This window comes from Phalacrocorax aristotelis, unplaced genomic scaffold, assembly GCF_949628215.1.
Source record: "Phalacrocorax aristotelis unplaced genomic scaffold, bGulAri2.1 scaffold_81, whole genome shotgun sequence".
NCBI lineage: Eukaryota > Metazoa > Chordata > Aves > Suliformes > Phalacrocoracidae > Phalacrocorax > Phalacrocorax aristotelis.
In genome coordinates, this window is record NW_027441212.1 from 280,558 (window position 1) to 298,113 (window position 17,556).

The 17,556-nt window shown below is 55.3% G+C and overlaps 1 long non-coding RNA gene across 3 annotated transcripts in view; it reads right to left on the reverse strand.

The window, feature by feature from the left end:
• The window catches only part of LOC142051110 (uncharacterized), a 166,825-nt gene extending 157,778 nt beyond the window's left edge, over positions 1-9,047 (reverse strand). The window contains exons 1-2 of one of the 3 annotated variants that reach the window (XR_012658301.1): positions 8,691-9,047; positions 7,115-7,896 (exon numbers count right to left, since the gene is read on the reverse strand). This is a non-coding gene — a long non-coding RNA (uncharacterized LOC142051110). The remainder of the gene's footprint in view (positions 1-7,114; positions 7,897-8,690) is intronic. The other 2 variants (XR_012658299.1, XR_012658300.1) reach the window with 2 other exon arrangements.
• Between the last annotated feature and the right edge of the window lie 8,509 nt (positions 9,048-17,556).

Genomic DNA, 17,556 nt, shown 5'->3' on the forward strand with positions numbered 1-17,556 from the left:
CAGAACAAGGCCACGTTTAGAAGCGCAACACTGTGGTGTCCAGAATTACTGGGGAGGGCCTGAAAGCACTGCAACAACTACTGCAGCAATACACCCAAAGCTTGCACGCAGAGCCACATAAATTCAGGGTTTTTTGCTTGCAGATGCTTCATGGGCACCAGGAGGCTGCTGTAGTGTTTGTGCAAGAGACGCTGTAACTCACCAGTGTACTTCATTTATTCAGAGCCAACACCAGAAAGACATGGCAAAACCACAAGCTAACAATGGCTACTCATTGTTATGTGGTGGAGAGGCAAATCTTTAAGAAGGCTGGAAAACACGACCGTTCAAATAAGGCCGGCGGAGCTGACATACTACTGGGCTGTATGAATACATGAATGACAGCAACAATCCTGTAGCCAGGATTGCATTTCAATAGCGGTAATTTCAATCACTGCACCTGATTCTCTCTCCTCCGTAAATCTGAGGAACACAGAATACAGAATGACAACCTGGAGCACAGAGACCAGCTTAGGGCAGAAAAGAGATCTTAGAAAGAGAACTACTAACATTTGCTAACATGCGAAACTGATTACTGCGTTTCAAGTTTGGAAAGGATTAACGCTTCCTTCATAATACCTGCACAAACACAATACTGTTTGGGATATTGTTCTTTTGCTCTTGCCTGAAACGGACATTGTCTTTAGGAAACTAGTCGCAATCACTTATGAAGGAAACTGCTTTTTTGCATGGCTCGCCAGCTGGCACCCTTGCTCTTTCCTCTATGGCTAGTATGCAAAAACCCCAGATTTGGGGCAGAAGAATACCTGCCATCTCCTGCCCCCTCTCCCCAAATGCAAGAAATAGTCAAACACTGACAATCAGACTCTTCTGGGATGGGAACAAATTAGAAGTTTACACTACAGTGCGTATCTGCCTTTAGTCTAAAAGCAAGAAAAGCAAACACATCGAATAGGGAATCTCTCCAGGTACAGGAAGCAGGATCTGCAACTCGGCTCTCAGAAAAAGCAAGCAGACGGATGACGACACCACAGAACTAGAGTTGCTTTGCAAAACAGCAGTGCACACGTGTGTGTTAAGTATCAACCGGTCAACTAGCGTTGGAGATGAATGCTTGAACGGTCTAAAAACACGTGTAAGACTGCATCTGGGGTGCCTCAGTTTGAACGGGACAGCTCGAGGGCACGAATGTGAGGGTGCCTCTGTACCGCTATACTTTGCGTCCCAGCCTCTCTCCTCGGTTGGCACGGGCCAGTTGCCAGATTTGCCCGAGAGCTCCCCAGCATGGCCACAAGGTACCGGTACCGCCAGCGCCAGGTATCCCTACGGTTGGGAGCAGCATTGTCCCCACCCTGGGGCAGAGAGGGGCAGCACAAAAACAACCCCCAAAAGGGCCCCATCCCGCCCCAGTGGTGGGGATGGGGCAGCTCACCCATGGCAGCACCGCAGGGCCGCCTGTACCGGCTGCATCCCTTCCCCTTTGGAAGGAAATTCACCTCTCCACAAAAATCATGCTTGGGAGGGAAACTGTGGGCATGGGAAACCATTGGGATAGGAAACCATCCCAGGGCTGAGAAATCATTGTTGGCATGGGAAGCCATCACTGGGATGAGAAATCATCGTTGGGATGGGAATTCATGGCGGGGATGGGAAACCCTCATCGGGATGAGAAATCAGCACAGAGGACAGAAAATCATCAGCAGGATGGGAAATCATGGTGATGGTCAGTTGCTGAGGCATGACAAATCCAGCCCTGGCAAGGCTGGCTCAGGCAGGTGCTGGCGGAATGATCGCCCTGGGGACAGAACCCCAGAACAGTGTTTGCCCCAAACAAACCCCACACTGACCCACCGCCAGGCAGGTACAGCATCAGGCTCCTGCTCCTCGTGGTGCTCCTGCCCTCCAGGTAACCCCCCAACGGGCTCTGCCCACCAATACCTCACCCCACCACCCCTCTTTGCTTCCCCCAACAGAGAGGTTCCCTCTCCGGCTGCCCACGGCATCGCAGGTGCCCAGCATGAGCTTCACCACCCCAGCCATGCCAGCACCGGTCAGTGCCCACGTGCTGCCCTCTGTCCCGGGGCTGGCAGTGTCTGGTGAGCCTGCCCAGCTCCACACCGTCACCCACCAGCTGTCCCAGCCCACCGTCTGGCAGGCGGTGCCAGGGCCCCTGGGGGCCCCGGGGCAGGTGGTGCAGCTCCCCAGCAGGGTGCCACCTCCCCCAGTGGCACAGCTCCCTCACGGGGTGCAGCTCCCCACTGGGGTGCAGCTCCCTCAGTGGGGTACAGCACCCGAAAGGCATGCAGCTCCCCACTGGGGTGCAGCTCCTCAGTGGGGTGCGGATGCCCATGGGGGTACAGCTCCCTGCTGGGGTGCAGCTCCAGCTGGGGTGCCTCTCCCCCATGGGATGCAGCTCCATGCTGGGTTGCAGCTCCCCAGTGGGGTGCAGCTCCCCAGTAGGGTGCAGCTTCCCCATGGGGAGCAGCTCCCCCACCGGGTGCAGCTAAACCATGGGGTGTCGCTCCCCACCATGGCTGCTCCCTGTCCCCCTGCCTACGGCTGGGGACAGCAGGTGGTGCCACAGGCGCTGGTGCCCCACCAGCCGAGGGGGATGGGGCCACGGACCCTGGACCAGCAAGAGCCCATGGACCCCACGGGCTCCTGCCTGCTGCGTGCCCCTGCCCACACCGGCGACCCACCACCGTGCCGCCCCACGGCTCAGCCTTGGGTCCAGGAGCACCCTGTGCTCCACACCCTGCCCGGCAGCGCCCAGAAGCTATCAGAGGGCTTCAAGAAGGAAGTGGTGGCCATCGAGGACAGTGTCCCTGCTGCCAGCCCCCACCAGACCGCCCTGGCTCTGCCGACCTGCAGAACCAGGATGGAGCCTAAAGGTGAGCTCTGGGGGGTGGCAGAGCCCGCAGGTAGCTGCCCTGTGCCAAGGAAAGCTTGCATCACCCCGCGCTTGGGTTGGATCTCTTTGCTTTTTCAGCAGTGGAGACCACCCCGGCAGCCCCAGAGAAGCCCGTCGACCTGCCCGAGCAGGGGCCACAGGCCTTCGCTGAGGCCTGTCCTGAGCTGGCAGAGGACACCATGGCCAGCTTGGTGCTCTCCTGGCTCAACACCTTGGAGAGCGAGGACAGCCTCCCCGATGGGCCTGACAGCCCCAGCCTCGCCGCCTTCCTCCACGAGCTCCCCGACCTCTCCGAGTACGTGGCGGAGGGCGGCTGCCCCAAGGAGCCAGCAGCGGCGGCGGGGCTGGGGGTCGGCGAGGTCTCTGTCGACGACGTCGACGACTTCACCAGCTTCCTCAGCCGGGTCCCTGACTTCTCCGAGTACGTGGCAGAGGGCGGCTGCCCCCATCAGCAAGTGGTGGCAGCAGGGCTGGGGGACAGCGAGGACACCATCCCTAATGGCCTTCATTTCCCCAACAGCCTCATCAGCGCCGATTTCCTCGATGACCTCCACGACTTCTCCATGTACACGGCAGATAGCGCCTGCCCCCAGGACCATGCGGTGGTGGCAGGGCTAGGGGACAGTGAGGACACCACCCTGACCACCAGTGTCCCCAACGTGACTGCCGAGGCCCTTGATGAGCACCCTGACCTCTGTGGGTACGTGGCGGACGGCGGCTGCCCCAAGGAGCCACTGGTGGCGGCGGGGCTGGTGGATGGCGGGGACACCATCCCCAATGTCCTCGACTTAACAACTTCCCTTAACAAGCTCCCCCACCTCTTGGAGTACAGGGCAGAGGGCGGCTGCGAGGTGGAGAAGTTGGCAGCAGTGATGCTGGTGGATGGTGAAAATATCCTCGCCGATCTCCCCGACAGCCTGGACACCACTGCCTCCTGCAGCGAAGACCCTGACCTCCTGGAGTACGAGGCGGAGGGCGGCTGGTGCAAACGCCGCCTGCAATCGGGGATGCTGGGGGATGCCGACCCCTTTAGGGGTGTGCCGGCCTCCCCCTTGCAAGACACCAAGGGGAACCAGGGCGGGGTGTCGGCAGTCCTCCCCACCTGGCTGCCCTTGGATATCTCCGAGGAGAGCTCTCCGGAGACTGCAGAGGAGACTTCTGAGGACAGACCTGTGGACAGTCCCCAGAACGATCCCCTGCAGGCTCCTCCGGAGACTGCAGAGGAGACTTCTGAGGTCAGTCCGGTGGACAGTCCCCAGAACGATCCCCTGCAGGCTCCTCCGGAGACTGCAGAGGAGACTTCTGAGGACAGACCTGTGGACAGTCCCCAGAACGATCCCCTGCAGGCTCCTCCGGAGACGGCAGAGGAGACTTCTGAGGACAGTCCTGTGGACAGTCCCCAGAACGATCCCCTGCAGGCTCCTCTGGACAGTCCCCTGCTCAGCGTCCTGCAGTCCCCACTACTGACGCCCTTGGCCAGAGCCCAGGTGCACCCCCAGCGTCACCAGCCCCACATGGCCCAGCTGCTGGAGGAGGCGCTGCGGAGGCAGCCCCGGGTGGTTTTGACCCACTTGCCGCTGCCGCCGGGTGTCACCTCCTGCCGGGTGGGGCCCAGGTGGGGAGAGGTGGGCAGCAAGCAGGCAAACCACAAAGGCAGAGCTGCGTGGGGATGGCACGGGGCAGGCAGCAGCGGGCTGCAGGCGGGAAGCAGCAAGCGCAGAGCGTCCAACATCAGCAGCGTGCCCGCCAAGCAACCTAGAAACCAGGGCAACACCAAGGGGCAAAGGCCCTTCATGCAGCAGAGGGGACAGATTTAAAGCAGCCGTCCCACTCAAACACCACAGCATTGAGGCCTTGAACTGCTGCTCTGGGACTCCCACCCCACGCCCCACCCCAGCCTTGTGACCCTCAACTGCTCCAGTCCCACAGACCCATGCTGGAAGCTACGGCCCCCCGCTGCCCGGGGGCTGCGATACGTTCCAGGGAACACACAGCATTGCCAGGTGCCAGCACAGCCGGTGTCAGGGCCCAGCCGGGCCCCGCAGCTCCCGGCAGCACTGGGCCGCACGCCCCTGCAGCACCCCAGGGAGGCCCCAGGAGGCCCCGGCCCAGGAGGAAGCCGCGGAGCAGTGGGTGCAGGGGCAAGGCGGGGCAGACACGCTCACCGCTCCAGTGAGACATGGGAGTCCCCTCTGCCCGCCCTGATGGGGCCAGTCCTAGGCCCACTGGGTGCCACCTCTGATCCCACTGCCTTGACCCTGCGCCGCTGCCGGCATCCCCACCGCAGCCTGGAACCGGCATCCCCAGGAGCAGCATCCCCACCCGGTGCTGAGGACGCTCCGCATCGTCCTGAGGGTGCCCTTGCTCAACTCCAGCCACAGTTTCCACCTGCTGGGGCACACAGTGAAGGTGGTGGGGCTGATGCCCCAACCACCCAACCCGGAACCCAATTCCTTGATGGCAGCCCCGAGACCCAGCGCAGCACTGGATGCCTCAAGCCCCCGCTGACGGCAAGAAGGACACGGCACCGGCGGCACCATCGAGCAGCAAGGCACGCACCAGGTCTGCCGCCAAACCCCAGCAGCCGAGCGGGCTGTGCTTGTCGCCCACGGAGGCCAAACCCCACGGGAGGGGCTGCCGCAGCAGCTGCACATGCCGCCACAACCTCCCAACGACTCCCCGCTGTCCTTCGGGCCCTGGGGGGGCTCACGGCTGCGCCCACCCTGCTGGAGGAGCAGGAGCAGTCGGTGCCCATCACACCCAAGCAGCGGCCCCAGCGGGAGCGTGTGAAGGCGCTGGCCCAGGAGGAGCGGGAGCGGGCGGCCCTGCAGGTGTCACCGGGCAGCTGCACGTTTGTGTGCAGAGGGAGGCCAGCATGGACATAGCCAACGACTACGGCTACCCATAACCCACCGGCCCAGAACCGTCCCCCCCTCTTCGGAGCTGCCTTTTCCTCTCTAGCATTTGACTAAGGACAGAGCAGTGCCGCGGTGACGGCCTCGGTCAACACCTTCCTTCCGGCTGCCCTGCGAGGTCTTTGCACCTCTCGTGGTCAAGACAGTGTGATCCTGCTCTACCTCATTTGGCTGCAAGAAGAGTAAAGGAAGAAGCAGCTCCCAGAAGCTTCAGCAAACAGTTTGGCAAGGTCTTCTAGCCTGCTTCCACAGTCACAAGACCCAGTGCTGTTAGTATAATGTCTCATTGCCTTCTCTAGAAAGGCACTGAAGCAGAATGGCCTCCCTGTCACTGCTCGCTACCAGCAGCAACAGAGGCCTCAGAAAGGCCAGGATTTCGAGTCTTTCACCAGCAGGCCAGGAGTAGTGTGTTCTACGGGATGTGGCCACTTGTAGCCACTTGCAGTCCAGACACTCAAGGTGGTTTTAGCTTCAGCTGCGGTGGTTGTAGGCACTGAAGCTTAAACCCAAAAGGAAAGAGAAAAAGAACAGCCCTCCAGGCACACGCTGTTCGGAAGTTAAAGCAGAAGAAAGGCCAGCGTGGCACACGCTCAAGGACAGGGCTGCCTATAGCCCTTTGGCAGGGAAGCTTCTCCCCAGCCAAGCGCATTTCTCCTCCTCTCCTACAGTTCTCCTCCCTCTCTGTCCCCGTACCTTCAGCTGCAAGGCCTGACTGTGATTCAGCACTGCCTGGAAAGTGAACTGTCCCAGGAGCCTTCCCTGCTCCTCAGGTTACTACTTCAGGCCCAAGAGAAACACGGGGGTGGAGAAACCAGAGCACCTCACACACTGTGGGAAGACTTAACTTCAGTCGGTGAAGCACGGGTTTATTTCAGCTACGCAGTCAAAGCAAGACGAGCACAAGGAGCAGACAAGAAGCTGCACCTAGGTAGCACGCCACGCTTGCCTACTCAGCGAGTCTAGGCTGCCACCCAGAGAAGGAGCAGATGTTCCCAGGGGGAGGGGGGTAACCTGAGGGTCACAAATGCCCACGGGGATTGAAAGCCAGAAGGGCTAGGACAGTGCGCTGTGCCACCTCCTCTTCCCTGTGGCTCCCCGAGTTCCATCATGCCCCAGAACCTTCCTTTCGAACAGTATATTGGACAGAAGCGCAATACAGCTCCAAGGAGCTTGCTGCTTCTGCGAGCCAGGAGGAGGCCAGAGGCCGCTGGACTCTTTGACCCATACTCACCCCCGGCTTAGAAACGCTGTGCAGCACCCAGCCCCCCACTCTGGAGAAACCACTCACGTAGACAGCCATGTCCTTTGGAGCTCTGCCGATACTGTCTCCAGGGAACGTTGTCCTGAAACGTGGTCCATGGTGACTGCTCTGGGAAGGATTGGCACAGACAGCTTGATGAAGGCTTGTCCCCGACTTCCCAGCAAGGGCCAGCACTTTCCCGCATGGTTTTCAGGCTGGAAGGAGAAGAAGAAACTACGTTCACATGGAGAAGGGTGCCCTGGCTCTCATTCCTGCTATGACCATCACAGGGTTAAGAACTGATTTGGCCAAGCAGCTCGGCTCTGAACCGCAGACGGTGCCTTCGGTCGGACCCTGCGGGTACCAAACAGAGAAGCAGCCGTGAGAATTCACGGGTCACAAGAGCACGTCAGTGGAGAAGCACTTGCATGGCAGCGAGCTGGGTGCGCTGCTTGAAGAAGCTCTCTGGCCTCTCTCGGTGTGCAGCAACTCGCCAAGAACAAGCAAGGGATGGTGCAGCTGAAAGGCACCGGCCCAGAGCAGGTGGCAACTAGGGTCCCACCTGGACAAGCCTTTCCTGTAAGGAGAAGCCATTGCTCCCCCCATTCAGTCCCACCTCCTCCCACTGGCACCAGCCAACTCTTCAACTTGTGCAGGCAGCTCAGGGGCAGTGCCAGGACAGCTTGCAAGCGCAGCGTGAGGCCCTCCAGCAGGGCAGGCTCTCAGCACCCGCTTGTGCTCACTAAGAGCCCCCGTGAGCTCACGCCCGAGACCTCTGCAGGCACCTTTTCCACTCTGCTTCCATGCCATGCTGACAGTTTTCACGATGACTGGGAAGACAAAGACTGCAGGACCAAGCGACCCCGTTAGAAGCTCATCCAGAGGACCTGGGGCACTCCGCGGGAGAAAATACTCAGCAGGGAGAGACAGGAGGCGAGCAGGTCCATGCAGGAAGGCAGGAGAAGAAAGCTTCGAGGAGCAAAGGAAAGGGGAAAGGCAACGCTCACCAGCATCTTTGGTTCCTTCCCCCACAACTTTTGTTTTTCTGTTTCTTGGTGCTCCCACGTCAAGAATAAGCTCAGGAGACCTCACATAATCCAGCACCGGCAGGGAATAGAAAAAGACTTTTCCTTTCCACATGCAGAAGAGATGCAGAGGCAGAGACCAGCACCCAGCTGCTCCAGCCCCAGCCCTCTCCCACATCCCTGTTTCTTCTTGAATTCCTTAAGAGAGTTGGGTGTTGGCTTTGCAGCACCTCTCTCTGCCTGCGGGCATTTGCTCAGTGGGAGGGAGGGTGGGGGGTTAACCCATCCCCTGCCCACCCCACGGGTGGCTGAGCTGGGCTGGGGATGGCTTACGTCCACAAACAGGTATTTTTTATGTTTAAGATAATATGATTCTATTTTTATAAAGAATAGATTTATTTTTTTACAAATAAATATTTTGAAATTATAATATTTGTATTATGTATATGTCTAGGTATAATATCATAAACATATACACACATACATAGATATGTACCTACGTATCCTACCACAAATCCTCAGAGGGAAAGGGAAGGGGGTGTCAGGAGGGACTGGGATGCAGGAGAGGGGTGACATGACCCCAGGGGCCCAGGACTCACCGCAGTTCCTGCTCTCTGCACTGCCAGGCACATGGCACAGCTCAGGCACTTCTGTCTCTCTCTCTGTGTCTGTCTGTCCCTCCCTCCCTCCCTCCCTGTGCTGCAGCCCCGCTCACTCGACTGCCTTCCACCTCAGGGAACCCACGGGTGCCTCACAGCTCACACGGGTCCCTCACAGAAAGGAGACCATAGCAACAGGCTGTAGGACAGACAGGGAGGAGTTAGAAAATACAGGCAGGGAGTCAGACAGAGAAAGAAAGAAAAAACCAGTGATGGGAGATGGGAAGAGAGTAAAAGTAGCAGTTCTGGGCAACTGCCCCATTTCCTGATCACTGCCCAGGAACTGCTGCACCGTATCCGATCGTCGCTCATGGGCTCTTCCCTGAGCCCCTCTGACCGTACGCCAGCAGCGTGGCGTTATAACCTTGCCAGGCGCTCTCCAGCACTCCCTGACCATGATCACCAGAGACCTCTCTCTAACAAACCATCAAGTGCCTCCTCTTCATAAGCGAGCCACCAAATGCACACACAAGCACTGCTCTCTGCCAGGAGAGCCCTCACTAGCAGTTTAAATTAGCAATCAAGACTGGCAAGCACACTTGACAGCAACACTCAGTTCCAGGGTGACAAGACACATAGATAAAATCTAGCCACTGCTTCACACCAGGAAAGTGATAAATGCCGGTCTTTCGCGTTACGCTGACATGGATGTTAATAACGGGAGATAAAGGAACTGACCGGCCTCCAGCTGCGTATTAGTGACAGCTGCTTCCAGCTGGTTCTTTGACTCAAGGCTTACCTGGACCACGGAACTGCTGGATCCTGCGGAGATGAGCATGTTGTTCTCGTCCTTTAGGAAGCTCCTCTGAGACCAATAGGCTGGATCAGAAGCAAAGGCTTTCCTGTGCCCTGGATTCCTAGGGTCACACACGCCTGTGCTGCCGCTGTTCACAGAAGTCACACACCTGCTTCCCGCATCCTTCTCTCCCTGCCTATTAACACTACAATTGCAGCGTCAAACTACCAGCAATCAGGCTTTCACTAATAACTCATGGTTTCGTCTGGGTTTAGACCAAGTTCAACAGCAAGGCACAGCTTCATCTCCTAAGCACACCACAGAAGATGCTGAGGTGGGAAGGCTTGTAGATGTGGCTCATCTAGCCTAACCCACAGCCGCCTTTAGTGACGTATGCCTCGCTTTAGCTTTCGTTGTGCAGAACAATCCCTAGAGTCACACTGATGCAGCCTGCTTGATTTCTGGGTGCAACAAGCCCTCAAATACCAGATTTGTGGTTTCCTAAGCACAACTCTGTTGGATCGGTCAGCTCCAAAACTTAAAAAGCTCAACTCACCTCAAAAATGTTAACCTGCGCCCCTCTCCTATTTTGGAATATCCAGACAGCGAAGCACCACGGAAGCCTTGTTCACCAGACAGTTGCCTGACAAACCCCTTTGTGACACAGAGCAGCAAGTCAACAGGAGCGCAGGCTGCACAAAGTCAGTGCCTGGCAGCAACCTCATACAGAGCAGGAACTCCACTGGCAGAAAACCTCTTCAGCTTCCGCTGGACTTAGGAAGGGACTTCCTAAAGCCTCTTTCCTCCACGGCTACCCCAGCAAGCAGCAGTGGGGCAGCAGTGGAGCAGCGCTGCCTGGCTCCCCTCCTGCACCACTGACAAGCAACACAGCAGGCATGGTGCAAAAATCAGCCTCCACCAATGGCCCCGAGTGATCCGCATCAGAGATTCAAAAGAAGGAACGGCGCAACAAATCCACAAACAGAAACACACTGTTTACTACCAAGGCGGAGCAGCCGGCATGGTGTGTGCTATCCTAAAGCACTCTGAACATGAGGGACACAGTTTCACCTCAAACACAGCAAGTGAAATCCACCTGAGGGTGGCACCCCAGCGCCTCTCAAGGGAGGCCAGCCGTGCAGCCGACCTGCTGAAACAACCAGCCAGAGAGCGCAGCGTGACCACAGCAGTGCCCAGCGCCTTACGAGACGCACTGCTGGCGCTGCTGCAGGGACAGGGTTTGTGTCCACTGGAACAGAGGCTGCCGTCAACCCAGCGGCAGCCGCCAAACCCAAAATAACCCTTAGACCTGGTAGCATTGCCCCAGTCCAGGAACAAACCCTAAATCCAGACGCACCCCACACCTGGCTGCATCCACCAGACCTAGCAGCATGCACCTGACACAGCAACACCCCCAAATCCTCAAGTTTCCCCCAAAATTGGCAGCAACCAGCAGACCCAGGCACACCCCCCAAAAACTGTCAGCAACCTGTCAGCACAATCAATATTTATACAGCTAAATAACAAAAGGATTAGACAATACTTTGTCTTCACTGCCCCCCAATCCATTTTCTTTCTCTTATTTCATTTTTTTTTCCATTTTAATTTCAGCTTGTTTTGCTTGTGATTTTTATATAAGACCTGCTTTTGTAGAAGCGTGAAAGGTCTCTGTGGTCCCTCTGCTCATGAATCCATTTGCTAAAATAATGTTTTTGAAATCCTCTTTTTTGAAAACCTCTTTTTTAGGTATCTTACTGACCAGTTCATTCATGTCTAATATTGAAAGCTTTTGAAAAGCAGGAACGGGTTTGTTTCTATACAGGACAGCGTTGCTCAGAAATGGACCCCAGTCCCTGCTGGCCTCAGCGACCCAGTGGCACACACTCCTGTTACCGGCTCATCTGGTGGCTGGCTGTAAAGAAATGTCATCTTTTTTGCCGTGGCTGGGGGTGGTGATGGTGGTGTTGCTGGTGTTCTGTCACACCTCTATAATCCATAAAGGAACAGAGACTTTAAGGTGTATCATGTTACTGGTTTGACAGGACTTGCATGCTAGAGAAGAGTTGCTCAAGTGACTTGCTACTTTTACAACCTCTTGCTAGAAGGAGCAAGAGGGAACAGGGAAGGGTGTAGAGGAGGACTGGAGCAGCCCCGTAGCCGGTGTGTGCCGCCAGCATCGCCCTCGTACAGCCGTCTCACCAGCAAAACGCAGGAGGAACAGAGCAGCTTATGGCCACTGCACGAAGCAGCTGCAGCGCAGGAAGGGGAATTTAACTGCGAGGCTGTGGGACACAGCACGCGTGGTAGCCAAAGCCTCGCGGGAATCATGCGGAGATGTCAAGCTCTCTAAAGGACCCTGAGATATGAACAGGAAGAACTTAGCAATTGTTGACTTGGTATTTCTTGCAAACGGAAGCAGCTGACGGCTTCCTCTTTATTTGCTTCTAGTCCAGTCCTTGGGCCAATAGGCCAGACCTTGCAGCAGGGCATACCTGCTGGAGAAAAACTGCTAAAACCACCTCTTTGTTGCTGCTCCTGTAACCAGAGCGATCGAATTAACCAACCATAGATGTTGCTATACTCCTTGTACAGCCTTATCCAACTGGACGTTAAGTCTGGGGACATGGAGTATACCAATCAGTGTATTCTTTGATCTGCATTTTAGTCCCTCGGTAATCATTAATGTGAACGAAACAATAGACAATGTGCTTCTGTCAGAAAAGGATGACAAAATGTGGTTTCGTGTAGCGGACTGAGAAAACTGGCCAGGACTGCCAAGATTAAGAGCCAAGTAGGTAAAAGGTAATTCCGACAGGGGGAGATCGCGACCACCGACTCACGGACCACCACCGACCCAAGTAATACCACCTACTCAAAAGAGAACAACAAAGAGGATAACTGAGTCTGCGCAGTAATTTACATATGGAACGAGCAAGTTTGTACCAATCGGTAGAAAGGACAATAATGAATATCTATGAATATGTGAATTTTTGATCTATAAATTGTACGGGAAAGGTGCGTAAGGTACGCACGTTAGGAGCAGCGATCCCGCGTGCATCCGGCGCTGTGAATAAAGAATGCCTGCTCTTTAATACTAAATTGCTGTTAAAGAGTTGTTTCTGATTTTACCGCATTTTTCCGTAACACTCCTACCAGTCTGTCACGATCCACTGTCGGGCTGAACAATTTGGCAGAGGTTAAACCCCCTTGCTTTCCAACCGACCTCAGGGAATTCTGGGAGGTTGGGGGCGGCTGGGCTTAACTTCTGACTGACTCCAACGTGTTGCCGTGGCCACGTTCCTTCTACATTCTCGGGAACAGAACTAAGACTCAAAACGGAATCAAAGTGCCAAGTCCCTTCATTTGGCCAGCGATGGAGACGCGAGAGAAAAGCAGAGAAAGAGAGAAAAAAGGGAGAAAGGGGGGAGAGACAAAACGAGAGCGACACCCGAGTGTTGTAATACCTACCGCCGCGGGTCTGGGGCGGTCCGTCCTTCCGCGGGGTCCGTCCCTCCGTGCGGTCCGTCCTTCCACACGGTCCGTCCTTCCACGGGGTCCGTCCTTCCACGGGGTCCGTCCTTCCACGGGGTCCGTCCCTCCGTGCCGTCCGTTCTTCTCTGCGGTCCGTCCTTCTCTGCGGTCCGTCCCTCCGCGCGGTCCCTCCCTCCGTGCGGTCCGTCCTTCCACACGGTCCGTCCTTCCACGGGGTCCGTCCTTCCACGGGGTCCGTCCTTCCACGGGGTCCGTCCCTCCGTGCCGTCCGTTCTTCTCTGCGGTCCGTCCTTCTCTGCGGTCCGTCCCTCCGCGCGGTCCCTCCTTCCACGGGGTCCGTCCCTCCCCGCGGTCCGTCCTTCTCTGCGGTCCGTCCCTCCGCGCGGTCCGTCCCTCCGTGCCGACTGTGAGATTTGATTCTGCGCTTTTGAACAACTGAGGAGACGATAAGCAGTGAGTCACGTGTCTCTCTGATAATGTTTTCCTAGCGTAAGCTTACCTGGGGCTGGGGGCATGATATAATTCAATAGGCTGGAAAAGGAGAAAGAGGACAGTTACCCTTTTTCCTTGTGGTAAAGCTGCACTTGAGCCTGAGCTCTCAAGAAACACTGCTGAGTTTATTTCAGTAAAACTGAAATCGAGAGGTTCTAAGGCAGTGTTGCAAAGCCCTTCAGAATTCAAGGGACACCTGCAGTTATAAACGTGAAACGCTCTTTTTTCCAGGTCATAGACGTTAAATAAGTCCATCAATTGCCCTCTGAGAGCTTGCTTGCATATTTTTATGTATTTCAATATTGCTGGAAATTTTTTCAGTTTTCAAGTCCTTTAATGACGGTTCACAGTTTTTAGTATTTCGTATAAAACCAAGCTGTTGCTGCTGACCCCACCTATTGAATAGTTGCGTGTTTTAATTGCCCAAGCCTCTGGCTGAGTATTCATGCCATTGAACGTTACTCACTGAAGGTGTGTGCGTGAGGCATGAATCCAACCTTCGTACCCAGGTGGCGAATAGGAGTTTCCCCAGGGACGGATCCAGAGCAGGGAATTAAGCTCTCACTCTGCACTGCGCTTTGGAGGAGGAGCGGGTTTGTGCCCCTTCTCTGAGTGGATGGTGAGCTGAGGGGTGTTTCGCCCTTAGGGAACCTGAAGTTAAGCCAAAGAATGTCGAGTGAGTTCAAAACCCTGCCCAAGCCTTTGGAATATCCCGGCTCTATTCACTGAGGCAAAGGAGTATTTTAGTTGAGCAACACTTATGCTGGGTAAAATGAGAGGATGAGAGGCTTTTGCTGCTTCAAATACTCATGGAAATGTCATTTTAAACGTGGTTCTTCAGACGAGATAAGTCTGCACCTCTTTTCTTAGCAGGACAAAACCTTTGAGCCTGTTCCCAGAGATAGAAAGAGCACAGGAATTCCGTGGAGTTCCATGGTGGAGGTGAAAGATCCCAACCCAAAGGGTGCTGTGCTGACAAGCAGTGGGAAATATGCGATGCCAGCTCTTCCTGCGTAAGTATGGAATGAATTGGACTGACCGAGCAGTGAACAAGAGAAACCACGCGCACAAGTGTGAGTGGCAATGCAACCGAACTGGCCAGCGCCTGCAGTTACGGGGGAGGAAGCACTGTCACTGCGTCTTAATCTTAAAATCTGTGACACTGTCTAATGTCGCAGTAGGGTGGTCCCCGTGTTCATGCCCCTGGAAGCTGGTTAAACCTGTGCTGTGCTAAGAACGTGTATTTCTGCAAAGCATTTTGGTGGTGTTTGTAGCGGAGTTGTTCTCTTTGAGAGGTCGTTTTGGTTCTGTTTGATGTTGCAAAGGCTCCTTGCAAAACGTAAGAAATTGCCGCTGGACTGAGATGTCCTCCCCCTCTGACTTCTATGAACTCCCGTGTGTGGAAGAGACGGAACTTTTCCTGTTGCTGTAAATTAAGAAAACACTCCTGTGTGCTGAGAGGAGCGGCTGTTTTAAACTGCACTTGGTAGCACTTCTGTTTTGCTGCCATGGATCTCCTTCTGGAGAAGCTGTAACACAGGCTCCTTTCCTTTCTAAAATGTAATCACTCAGAGACTAACTTGATCGGAGACTAACTTGGTGCTGCGCCTGCAATGTACGTTTGCCGTCTGGCAAAGGAGAGGTGGGATTCATTTCACCTGATTTCTCGCTGTCAAAAAGTTATTTTTCTGGTCTGAGCTAATTTCTTGCTTGATCAAAGGAAAGGGAGAGTTCTGCAGCAGGAAAATTGTTCCCCCCTCCCTCTTCTGGTGGTGTGGCTCTAGAAGAGTAGTTTAATCTGAAGGCCTATGTTTTAGGAGGCGAATGTGGAGTGAGAAGAATTCCACCTGTTCTCTTCCTTTGATAAAATCCAAAGCTTGGAAAAGTTTTCTTTGACCCATCTTTAAACTTTTCTCTCCCACCAGGCCCTCTCCCCCTCCAGGGAAGCTTCTGTGCGAGGAAAGAAGGAAAAGCCTCCCTTTTTGCCAGAGGAGCCATCGCCCTCTTCTTCCTCCTCATCCTGCTCTGGTGATCCTAGTCCAGATGAGTTGTTGTGTCTCATTTGTGAAGATACAATGTCCGATGCCGCTGTTAGTGCCTGCTGTGGAAGCAGTTCCTGTGACGGATGTAAGTGCAGCTCCCATGGTTGTTACTTCAAAACATCACATCTGATCTTCTGAAAGCAGAAAGAGGAGATCAGGGAATTACTTTGTCACCAGTTCTATTTACGACTTAAGCAGAGCCTGAATAGGAAAGGACTTGTCTCACTTAAAGGGAAAAAAGGCAGGAAGCTTTTTTCCCTTTTTACGTATGTAGTTAAATCCTCTTGACAGGTGGAAGGAGGAGTTTGAGAAGAGAGCCTAACTGCGCAGGTGATTACAGTATTAGATATCGAATGCGTTTGGTTTGTCCGCAGCCCTTTCCCTCACACAAAATTATAGAACCATCTCTGGTGCCTTCCTGTGGTCTGCAGCCAACGGGGAGCTGGGCATTTCATCCACACTCTTCTCCACGGGAGAGGTGGTTAAAAACTTCAGAGCTGTGCTGGTTGTAGCTGGGATAGAGTTAATGTCCTTCAGCGTCGCTGGCATAGTGCTGAGGGCACACTGATGTTTCAGCTGCTGTTAAGCAGCGGCTCCGTGTCGCTAAGTAGCGCCTCTACTAGTCAGGGGCCTCTCCAGCTTCCCGAGCTCTGCCCGACAGGTATGAGTGGCAGCGCCAGGGACCCCTCTGCCCGCCCAGCTCCATCAGGGGTGATGCCCAGGTGCGAGGGCAGAAGGAGGACCCAAGCCGTGTGTCAGTTGGCCAGAGTGAGTCGGCCAGCATCAGTCGGCCAGCATCACCTGCCCGGACTCAGCTGGCTGGCGCCAGTCAGCGTCAGCGTCTGTTGTCGGGAGTCAGTCAGGACTTAATCCTGTCGGCACCGCTGACCCCCCGCCTGGGGTGTGGGGCTGAGCGCGGTGGTTCAAGTGCCGCCTTAGGCCCGTCAGTCAGGGTGGCTGTGTCAGCCTTGGCTGGCAGCTGTCACCTGCGTTTGGGCACACGGTGCCGTGTCCTGCTCTGCTGAGGGCGGCTCCTCATTCCCTGCCTGCTTCAGCTCGTTTTCCTGCGTCCACATGCCTGGGGTTTGCTGGTTTAAGGCAGTGAAACGAACTTAATCAGGCTTCCCTTAACTTTGTGTCTTCTGCCTAGTGAGCCGTCGGACAGAGCTTTGGAGGAAGAATGGTGACAAGCCCCTGCTGGTGTGGTGGTGTTTTACTGGTGTGGAGGAGAGGATACTTCAGTTGGTCGGAGCGAGTCCCCAAACCCCTGGGCCTGTCGCGTGGGCTGCCAACGTTTCCGCAGTTCCCCTCGTCGGGCGGCTGTTTGCAAGGGGTGTGTTTGAGCACTGGGGGTTCAGCAGCCGCCGGGCCCTGGCCCTGGGCAGCCTGCTCTGGGTGACCCTGCCTGCGCAGGGGCTGGACCAGCTGCCCCCAGGGATTCCGGAAGGCCTTTCTCTCCCTTGTGACTCCGTGACTCTGGAACCAGTGCTGCGAGGGGCCAGCGCTGTGGGAGCACTGGGAACGTTGTCTTCGCTGGGCTCTGCCTCTGTCAGGACGGCTGCGTGTGTGCTCTGCCCTGAGACACTCGGCGCCTGCGCCCGTCTGTCCAGGTACGCCAAGCAGTGTGCAACAGAGCACACTTTCAGGAGTGACCTGAGGAGCTTTTGCTAGCTTTGCCGCGTTGGAGAGGGACTGCAGCTCCTGCATGCAGGAATAGTCGTGTTGGAGAATAACCATAGGAGGCAGCTGGGTAAAGTGGCTCTAGTGTCAAACGCTGATGTGTCTCGGGTTTGTTTGTTTTTCGTTTAAAGGGAAATGAAATCTGTGGTCTGCATCAGATACGGGATCGGGGCTGTTGGGGGCTGTATTTCTGGGGAAAATGTCACTGAACCAGTCATTAATAGTAATTCAGAAAGCTCTATAATTGTGATCTTTCCCTGCAGTTCAACAAAGCGGATGCTGTTTTTCTCAACAGAGCATAGTTTTTCTTCCATTTCTTCTTCTTTGGCTTCTTCCCACTCTTTGTCCTCTTTCCTTAGACAAT